This window comes from Asparagus officinalis, chromosome 7, assembly GCF_001876935.1.
Source record: "Asparagus officinalis chromosome 7, Aspof.V1, whole genome shotgun sequence".
In the NCBI taxonomy this organism is placed as follows: domain Eukaryota; kingdom Viridiplantae; phylum Streptophyta; class Magnoliopsida; order Asparagales; family Asparagaceae; genus Asparagus; species Asparagus officinalis.
This window is the reverse complement of record NC_033800.1, coordinates 86,236,309-86,247,309: the sequence shown is the minus strand read 5'-3', so window position 1 is coordinate 86,247,309 and position 11,001 is coordinate 86,236,309. Positions and strand designations below refer to the sequence as shown.

General features: G+C 41.4%; 1 long non-coding RNA gene across 1 annotated transcript; it reads left to right on the top strand.

Annotated features, from left to right (window-relative positions):
• Nucleotides 7–1,820, top strand: LOC109849163. Its single transcript, XR_002249013.1, has 3 exons — nt 7–295; nt 466–559; nt 1,342–1,820. It is a non-coding gene; the product is annotated as an uncharacterized LOC109849163 (long non-coding RNA).

Below are 11,001 nucleotides of genomic sequence, written 5' to 3'. Positions count from 1 at the left end.
TCTCCCCGTCATTAACGGGCCGCTACTTCACCGTGGGCCTGGTCACCTCCTTGTACTCCTCCAACATCAGCGTCCTCCTCCTCAACAAGTACCTCCTCTCTAATTATGGCTTCAAGTACCCAATTTTCCTCATGATGTGTCACATGACCGCCTGCTCCCTCCTCGGCTACGTAGCCATCGCTTGGCTCAAGATTGTCCCGATGCAGACCATCAGATCTAGGCTCCAGTTCCTCAAGATCGCTGCTTTGAGCCTCGTCTTCTGCGGATCTGTGGTCAGCGGGAACATCTCGCTGAGGTACCTGATAGGATGTTAATTCGAGCAACTTTTTAGTTAATTGTTGCCCTCTAAAGTTTCCTGTTATATCATAATATATAATCATGATTTTCTGCCTTGCTTTTAATTTGTGTTGAGTTTGCTTTATTTTGTTTTTTTACTGGTTTAACAATTGAGTGGAACCAAAATAGGTCATTGCAGGAGTTATGCACTTCCTTAATCTCCGGATTCCTCCATATATCCGTGTTGATTTTGTCCAGATCAGTTTTTCACACTCACCAAAAAGTAAGATTAACTGCTTTCATCTGAATTCTATTTCATTTTTTTCCAGCTGTATATATTTGTGCACTGGCATTAATGGTCCCATAAGTAGCATAAGGAAATTTGCACATGTGTGCTGGCGTCAATCAATAAATAGATTCATAGGGAGCAATCCATTTGCTGCTGCATTATCTTCCATCTGAAACTGTTCATTTAGTTAAAATATATAGTAGTGCACCAAGAAAGAATTTGATCATCTCCGAAATCAAACTATGATTAAAAAAAAGATGAGATTTTAATTTTGGAATCACCAACATGACTAAGCCTAGCTTTTGATTAGCTCCCTATTTAACTTGGCTAAACTTGTAGTAATAGGTATGTGGTGTTCTGGTAAAATTAATCATTCAACAAAAATTGGCACAAGGTAATGGCATAGATCTGTGATGTACTCATGCAATTGTCATGTACTGTATTCAAAGCTATGAGCGCCATGACTTCTATGAAAAACGATTGCTAATGTTTTAAGAGGGATTACATTCCATAAGCGATTCTAAATAGACATAGAGGAACTGTCATCACGCAAGTATGTTAGCACTTATTGTCCCTGCGCATGTAGCTATTAGATAATTTTGCAATTTCTTAGTTTATTGTACATTTTCAGCTAAAGTTGATCCTCAAATTGGCTATATTGTCATCGTGTAATCCATTTATAAACACCCCAACTTCCCTTCTTCCATTGGATAGTAATGAAGAAAACTAGTTTATATTACTGTTTGTCGCATAGCAGTTGTTCGTTTGCAATGCAGAGAAAACTTATTTGAAATGGATTCTCAAGATACAAAGTATACATGGCCCTAGCGCTCCTCTGCCTTTTCTCAAATTCATTGAGGTACAAATATTTGTATCCTTTAACTGGGAAAAAAAATAAACTGTATTTGCTAACAAGAATGTCTAATGACTTGATTGTTTTTCTCATATAATTTATTTATATATGCATTTTGCTCATGCCAGTGGTAGATTGAAGCACATTCATGCCAGTGGTATAATTTATTCATGTATTTGCTAACAAGAACTGAAACAAGCTAACTTAGCAAATAATGGCTAAAAGATGCTGATTTAGCTAATGTGTTTGTTGTATGATTTGACATTTGAGTGTGCAATCATTCACTGAAATCTTTAGTTGGGTATTCATTTTGTATATACAAACCGAGGTAGTCGAATAGAAGAATTTTGGTTTTGTTTTCCGTTTATTGTATATCCTCTATCTGTGGTTTTAATTTTTGTTTCCCACGTTTCACAGGTGTTTATCTGTTAACAGAAGTGTTGGTCATTGGAGAATTTAGGTGAGCTTTGTTGCTGTGTATTTTGGATCTCAATGCATTAGTGTGCATTCATGTGTTTTGATGATGTTCTACTTTTTATTGATTGGTTCTTTTACATGGGGATATTATATAATTGTCCATAAAAATATGTATCCTTTTGGAAATATGATATAATCTTTCACTAAATTATGGCTTCACTTTGTATTATCATTTATGTGCATCATGATAATTCAAAACATGCTTGGGTTGGGTTTCTGCGATGCTACTAAAATGGTGATACATATACTTGCATTGACAGGCTGTATTGATCTTGGATTAATTGCATTCATTAACTGCATTGACAGGCTGTATTGATCTTGGATTAATTGCATTCATTAATTGCATTGACAGGCTATATTTGTGGATTAGTTGTTAAAAATGTATTTCTTTACTAGATGCAAATACCAGAGGACGTTCTTGTTGCGAACCACTTTGTTTTTCATGTGGCTGGAGCATTTGGAGCAGCTTTGAATGTGTTAAATCAGAATGGGTAAGTTCTCTTTTAGTTACTTACATTTATTATTTTGAATAACTGTAAGTTTGAGGCTCTTCAGCAAGTTTGAAGCTCCTCTCTCATCATCAAGCAATGAAGTGGGAAATGAAGTTGGGAGGCAAGAAGGTGAAGAAGGAGAAGAAGAGGGCTTGAGTAAATGTATAGGGAAGGAGCTTCTATAGTGTCATAGTCATTGTAAATAATTTATGTAAAAGTTTGTAAACAATTTATGTATCTCTCTACTATTTTGGTGAATGTATGTAAGACCCCGTAGATTTTGATAATTCATATATGTGACTATTAGTGAAAAATAATATTTATTTATGATAAATATCTTTATGACATGGTTGTGCATGAAATCTAGCATTTTTGAGCTTATGAGGATGTATATATATATATATATATATATATATATATATATATATATATATGCATCAGAGTCGAAGAACTCAGTTTTCAGCTCATGAGTCGACCAATGACTGTCATGAGTCAAATCATGATATCATCTCCCTTTGTCATAAGTCTTTGCTGAGTCGACTCATTATCTTATGAGTCGGCCCATGAGTCATGAGTCGACTCATCGGGGGTTTTCTGAGTTTTGTGGGTCGGGTTTGTTTGGGTTTCAGGTCAGGTTTTAACTGTTCATATATATTCTCCTCCACCAAAAAACACCTCTTTTCATCAGTTCTCCCCAGAGAAACCCTAGCCTCCTCTCCCATTCAAAACCCTAGTTCGTTTTTGGGCATTTTGGGAGATTTTCGGGGGATTTCAGCAGCTTCTTTTGGATTGCAGCGAAGGGGATCGCTCTTCATCACATCTGAGGCGAGTAACATCTCGCCCAATCCTTCTCCCATGTTTTCAATAGTTTACAAACGTTTTTCATGAGTTTTACTGAGCCTATGACTTATTTTCAAGTATAAATCAATGTTCTTATTAGGGTGAATGCTAGAAATAATGCGTTTCAGATTTGAAATCCTCACCAACGAGTTTTTGATAAAAACTCAGATCTGGAAATTTATTTAAGAATGACAAATATGAGTTTTTATTTTGATTAAATGCTTTCACTCATGTTTAGGAGTTAAAAGTTAGGTCTAACATGCTAATGTTCGTTTCTCATGCTATATATGAATTTATCACTGCCTCATAGTCTAGAATTGATAGTGATGGAGGTGAAGATCAGTATAGAGGGAGTACGGAACGAGATGGACGAGCTGCAGTTATGAAACATCCAGTTTTCAGCCCGTGAGTCGACTCATGACTCATCATGAGTCGACTCATAAGGTTGAGTCGACCCATGACTGTCATGAGTCGACTCACGAAGTCTTTTCCTGTTATCATAAGTTTCTGCTAAGTCGACTCGTAACTGATCATGAGTCAACCTATGAGACATGAGTCGACTCATAACTGAACACGAGTCGACTCATCGGAGTTTTTCCTATTTTGTTTGTATTTCTGCTTGATTACCTACTATGCTTATATTTTCATACAATGATCATATATGATCGAGGGTTCTGTTGAGCTTTGGTTGAACATGAGAATGTTGCCTTGTTTATCGGGTATTAAATTGAGTATTTATGATTTTATCTACACATGTAAAAATGACTTTTCTGACACAAGCTTAGATCTGTACAGCGAGGCATGTACAAGAGTAGAATATGTATACTCTTAGTATTCCATGATTCTTATACACAGTCCTCGTGTTGGACTATAATCCATTAAAGTCCTCGTGTTGGACTATAATCCATTAGAGTCCTCGTGTTGGACTATAATCCATTAAAGTCATTGTGTTGGACAATAATCCACTACAGTCTTATGTTAGATGATTGCTAAACCTTAAGTATGTTTCTTAACCGAGTTTGGAACACGATATATTATATGAGGCTGGGACGTGATAGCTACCTAGGCTGGACATGACACTTATTGTAGCTTTGACATGTTTAAATTGTATCGGTAGAGATGGGTTTGTTTTCTTTTCTTCATTTATTTCTTGTGTTAAGCCTCGGGTTTAGTATTTAGGGATTTACAATTTGAGATACAAGGTATATACATGAGGGTTTCCTTGTTTGGATTATTTTGCTCGACGTACCTATGCTTGTGTTGTAACTTCCTAAGTACTAAAACCTACTATTGTTAGTATAAATGATTTTAACTATTATGCAATAACTGTATGTTCTGTATACAACAAGCCCTTTCCCTTGGGGTTGGTTGCGATGTTGCTCGCTAGCGTTTTGACGCTCGTTTTTCCTCTCCCTTTCAGGTAACGAGCCATGAGCCCGGAGAGTTGCAGGTTGATGGCGATGCACTTTAGCTTCAGCCGTCTATTTAGTTATATTTTCTTTTGAGCTCCACTGTAGACTTTTGTGTAGACATTTGAGAGTTTTATTCTATAAATTGTAAAGGCTATGTGCCTTATTTCCTCTTGTCAGACATTTTGTATTTGAGACTTGTTGAGAACTCCAGTTCATTTATTTCAAACATTTACTTGTATTTTAGTATATTAGATGATGAAATATTAATTTGATCTCTATTATTTCATCAGTTGATTTTTGTATTATCTCTTACATGCTTTGTACCTACACCTGTTATTGACTCTACTAGAGAGATAGTAATTGTGATGGTGAAACATGTTATTGCACGGTGTGGTGCATGGCAGGTTTGACATTTTTGGTTTCACCTCGGACTGCAGCCTTGTGTGAACTCAGGGGCGTCACAGTTGGTATCATAGCTCTAGTTCTAGTATCCTTAGGATCATCCTGTGTCGAGTCGATGAGCTAGGTTAGAGTTTCTTAGGATTCATGTATAGAGTCCGCTAAGGATTTCCTAGTATGAGTGAGGACGGTATATGCGTACAACTCAAAATTTTGAGAATATTTTTTTTATGATAACTATTTTTGTTTAAAGTATATGTGTGAATACTATATGGTGTGAAAATCGTATTGTGATACATTATGTATGTATATATGTCTACTTTGACTTATGAACTCTTATTTTCTTATGATCAGAGAGAAATGGCAGGATGTGGTAGACCCCGTACTCACAGAGCCGTTCAGGCAGAGCCCCAGCAGGCTCCCCCTGAGCCATAGCAGGCTCTACCCGAGTGAGTAGGAGAAGGCACCACCTGAGCCGCAGCAGGCTCCCCAGTACCTCATTGATCTCATGGGTCCTACCATAGCTAGGATGGCAGCGATTGAGGAGCTTGTGGCGAGTCATATCGCGCCACCGACACCACCACCACCACCTCCAGTAGTTCCACCGCAGGGGATACCAGCCGTCCCAATCAGAGAGAGAGACCCAGAGGTAGCACCTGCACCTATTCCACCAGCGGTACCGGATAGAGCCACAGAGCAGGAGGCTTGGCTCCGCTTGGTAGAGAGGTACCAAAAGATGAGAGCACCGAAGTTCCAGGGCTCTTCAGACCCACTTGTAACCCACAAGTGGAAGGAGGATGTGATTAATGTCCTAGACATACTCAATGTAGACTCAGTTCAGAAGCAGAGACTGACATCATATAGTCTGAAGGGGGATGCCGGGAGATGGTACCGATTCCAGTTTCCATTAGAGCAGCGGATGATCCTCACTTGGGTGGATTTTGTTTACTTCTTTAATGCATAGTATGTTTCTTCTGCAGCACGGATTGGGAAGGAATTTGAGTTGTCTCGTTTGACTCAGGGGGACATGTCAGTTGCAGAGTTTGAGAGCAAGTTCATGGAGTTGCTGCATTTTACGAGGATGTGGCAGACATGAGAGCGTCGGGCTCAGATGTTCCTTGCAGGGCTTTGCCCTAATCTTCGCCGATACCTCATCTCGAGGAAGTTCTATTTAGTCCGGGAGGTAGCTTAGGCCGCCACCTCACAGGAGAATGAGACAGCTATGTTTCAAAAGGACAAGGAGGGAAAGACTAAGATAGGACAGATTGGAGACAAGGGGAAGAACAAGAGGCCCTCGACAGGACATCAGCAGCAGCAGCAGGGTCCTCATAAGAGGGGACCCCAACAAGATCAGAGGGCACATTATCAGCGCAAGTTTCAGGGTGTATGCTTTAACTGTCGCAAGGTGGGACACAAGGCGTCAGAGTGTCGTAGTGCACCAGCAGGAGCTCAGCAGGGCAGGGGTCCGAACCAGTAGCAGCCGCGATAGCAGGGCCGAGGTCAGGGTCAGCAGGTCAGGCTTGAGGCACCGCCAGCTGCGCAGAGGCCAGAGGGGCAGGTTCGAGCAGTTCAGGAGGCCCCTAGGGACAGATTGTCCCGTATTTTTCAGCACCAGCGGTAGAGCAGTCTTCAGCACCAGGCAGAGTATATGCAGTGGTTCCTCGTGATCATGGTGCCAGTGGTGCAGTTGTGGAGGGTACGTTCCTCGTGAATTCCTTTCCCGCCCGTATTCTTTTCGATTCGGGAGCTTCACAGTCTTTCATTTCGTATAATTACATGGATAGACTCCAGCTTGTAGCTCATTCGTTAGACACCCCTTTATCAGTTTCTACCCCTCTAGGAGAGGTATCACTTCTGGAGAGAGTTTGTAGGAGGTGTATCATCAGTTTAGACGAGTCTGAGTTCATAGTCGATCTGATAGTTTTGCATATGTCCGAGTTTGATGTCATCCTTGGTATGGATTGGTTATTGTCCTACCATATTAGTATTGACTGTTTTGCGAAGACAGTCAGATTGCGAACGTCCGATGGGTCCGAGATGATTGTGACCACTTCTCAGGGCAATCGTTTTGCGGATTCATTTCTGGCATTTATCGATAAGGTGATGCGACGGGATCAGAGTTCTGATTTATTGGAGACTAGAGTTGTCTCGGATTATCAGGATGTCTTTCAGGACATACCTGGGTTACCTCCTGTGAGAGAGGTTGAGTTTTGTATTGAGTTACAGCTGGGCACAGCCCCGATATCCCGCGCACCTTATCTTATGGCACCAGCTGAGATGAGGGAGCTTCAGACCCAGTTCGACGAGTTGTTAGCTCAGGGTTTTATTCGTCAGAGTCATTCTCTGTAGGGCGCGCCGGTCCTCTTCGTGAAGAAGAAGGGCGGCAGTATGAGATTGTGTATAGATTATCGGGAGTTGAACAATGTCATAATCCGGAATAGGTATCCACTACCTAGGATTGATGACTTGTTCGACTAGTTGCAGGGGGCGCAATTTTTCTCAAAAATTGATCTTCGTTCTGGTTATCATTAGTTGCGGGTTCGGGAGATGGATATCCCCAAGACCGCTTTCCTCACGCGATATGGATCTTTTGAGTTCTTAGTCATGCTATTCGGACTGACCAATGCACCCGCTGTATTCATGAACTTGATGAACCAGGTTTTTTGTCCCTTCTTAGATCAGTTCGTGATTGTTTTCATCGACGACATCTTCATTTATTCGAGATCGGAGGCAGATCATGAGCAGCATCTCCGATTAGCTTTGCGGACCCTACGGGAGCACCAGTTATATGCCAAGTTCAGCAAGTACGAGTTTTGGCTTTCAGAGGTCAGATTTCTCGGCCACATCATCAACAGAGAGGGCATATCAGTAGACCCAGCTAAGGTTACAACAGTGCTTGATTGGGAACCGCCGAAGGCGGTGACGGAGATTCGTAGCTTTTTGGGTTTAGCAGGTTATTACAGGAAGTTCATCCAGGACTTCTCAAAGATTTCAACGCCCCTTACACGCCTTAGGAAGAAGGTTGTATAGTTTATTTGGAGCACAGAATGCCAGGAGGCCTTTGATACATTGAAGGCTAAGTTGACTACAACACCGGTTTTGACTATTCCGAGCAGCGACAGGACATTCGTCGTCTACACAGATGCATCATTGGCAGGATTAGGAGGCGTCCTTATGCAGACTCAGAGAGTAGTAGCTTACATCTCACGGCAGCTGAGAGTGCATGAGCAGAACTATCCTACTCATGACTTGGAGTTAGCAGCAGTGGTATTTGCACTGAAGTCATGGAGGTACTATTTGTATGGAGTACAGTTTGAGTTGTTCACAGATCATCAGAGTCTGAAATGTCTTTTCTCTCAGAAGGAACTCAACCAGAGACAGTGGAGATGGATTGAGTTTATCAAGGACTACGAGTTCGCGATTCAGTATCATCCCGGGAAGGCAAACGTCATAGCAGATGCTTTGAGTAGGAAGCGTCGACATCGGGTTGCGGCTTTGAGGTGTTCATTGTATAGAGATCTTCTTACCCTTAGCCAGTTTGATTTTATACCTGAGAATGGTGGTACCAGTGCATTTTTGGGAGCTGTGTCAGTGCACCCATCTTGGAGTGATAGAGTTATTAGAGCTCAGTTGGGAGATTCTTGGATCCAAATCCGTAAGGAAGAGATTTCCAAAGAGCCTAAGGTCGATTGGACCATTGGAGCAGATGGAGGTCTACGGATGAAGGGTAAATTAGTTATGCCAGCCAGTGCAGAACTGAAGAGGGATTTATTTGATGAGGCGCACCGTACTCGGTACATAGTACATCCAGGGACTATCAAGATGTACAAGGACCTGAAGAGACATTTCTGGTGGAGTGGCATGCGAAGAGAGATTTCAGAGTATGTGGCCAAGTGTTTTATTTGTCAGCAGGTGAAGGCAGAGCATCAGAGACCGGCATGGACACTTCAACCGTTACCTATTCTAGAATGGAAGTGGGCGGACATTTCTATGGACTTTATTGTAGGGTTGCCGAAGTCGAAGAAGGGGAATGATTCGATTTGGGTGATAGTGGACCGGTTGACGAAGTCAGCACATTTTATTCCAGTGATGACTACTTATACAGCCGAGGCGTATTCAAGGATCTTCATTCGAGAGATAGTTCGACTTCATGGGGTTCCGGACACGATCGTGTTGGATCGAGGATCAGTATTCACTTCACATTTTTGGAAGAGTTTTCAGGACTCGTTTGGCAGCAGACTATCTTATAGCACTGTATTCCACCCACAGACGGATGGTCAAACAGAGAGGGTGAATCAGGTGTTAGAGGACATGTTGTGGACTTGTGTCATTGACTTTCAGGGCAGCTGGGAGGAGCATATTCCACTGATAGAGTTCGCTTATAACAATAGTTATTAAGCGACGATCGGTATGGCCCCATATGAGGCATTTTACGAGAGACCTTGTAGATCACCGATATGTTGGGCAGAACCGGAGGATAGTTTGATGCTTGGACCGGAGCTTGTGAGGCATACTACTGAGAAGGTAGCATTGATCAGGGAGTGGATTCTAGCCGCTCAGAGTCGGCAGAAAAGCTATGCATATAAGAGGTGAAGACCCCTAGAGTTTCAGATTAGGGATTTGGTTATGCTGAAGGTATCACCTATGAAAGGCGTGCAGCGATTCGGGAGGCGAGAAAAGCTTGCACCGAGATATATTGGACCATTCTGGATTTTGGAGCGCATTGGAGCTATGTCATACAGACTAGATCTTCCAGCTTCTATGTCTAGTATACACAATGTATTCCATATCTCCATGCTCAAGAAGCACTTGCATGATGAGGAGCAGCAGCGAGTGTTGGATGCACCGGAGATTGAGCTTTGGGATGATTTGACTACTATTGAGATCCCAGTGTCTTTACTTGCTAGAGAAGATAAGAGACTCAGGAACAAGGTGATTCCATTGGTGAAAGTTTAATGGAACCGAAGTGGAGTTGAGTAAGCTTCTTGGGAGCGCGAGGAAGACATGCGACGCGACTACCCACACTTGTTTGAGCAGGTAAATTAATTAAAGTATTTATGATGTGACTTCTTACTTGTATATTTATATATGTACCTTGATACTTATATTTAACACTAGAATGAGGATATTTTCACTTAATTCCTAATCTTTCGGAACACATGGTATATATATGGGAGGTTCCTTGTTTGGATTTTTCGCCCGACGTACTAGTTCCATTAGATTAGGGGTTGAGTAAGAATATTACCATTTTAGATCGTTAAGTATGAATATCACTATATGCAGATCTAGCAATTAATATTGCGAGATGTGTATGTGTGCGGGTTGGATTTGACCCTTGTCGTGCTTTTCAAGTACCATTATGAGTTAGATATGATTTCTGAATTTCGAAGATAAAATTCTTTTAAGGGGGAAGAATGTAAGACCCCGTAGATTTTGATAATTTATATATGTGACTATTAGTGAAAAATAATATTTATTTATGATAAATATCTTTATGACATGGTTGTGCATGAAATTTAGCATTTTTGAGCTTATGAGGATGTATATATGCATCAGAGTCGAAGAACTCAGTTTTCAGCTCATGAGTCGACCCATGACTGTCATGAGTCGACTCATGATATCATCTCCCTTTGTCATAAGTCTCTGCTGAGTCACTCATGACTGTCATGAGTCGACTCATCGGGGGTTTTCTGAGTTTTGTAGGTCGGGTTTGTTTGGGTTTCGGGTCGGGTTTTAACTGTTCATGTATATTCTCCTCCACCCGAAAACACCTCTTTTCATCAGTTCTCCCTAGAGAAACCCTAGCCTCCTCTCCCATTCAAAACCCTAGTTCGTTTTTGGGCATTTTGGGAGATTTTCGGGTGATTTCAGCAGCTTCTTTTGGATTACAGCGAAGGGGATCGTTCTTCATCACATCTGAGGCGAGTAACATCTCGCCCAATTCTTCTCCCATGTTTTCAATAG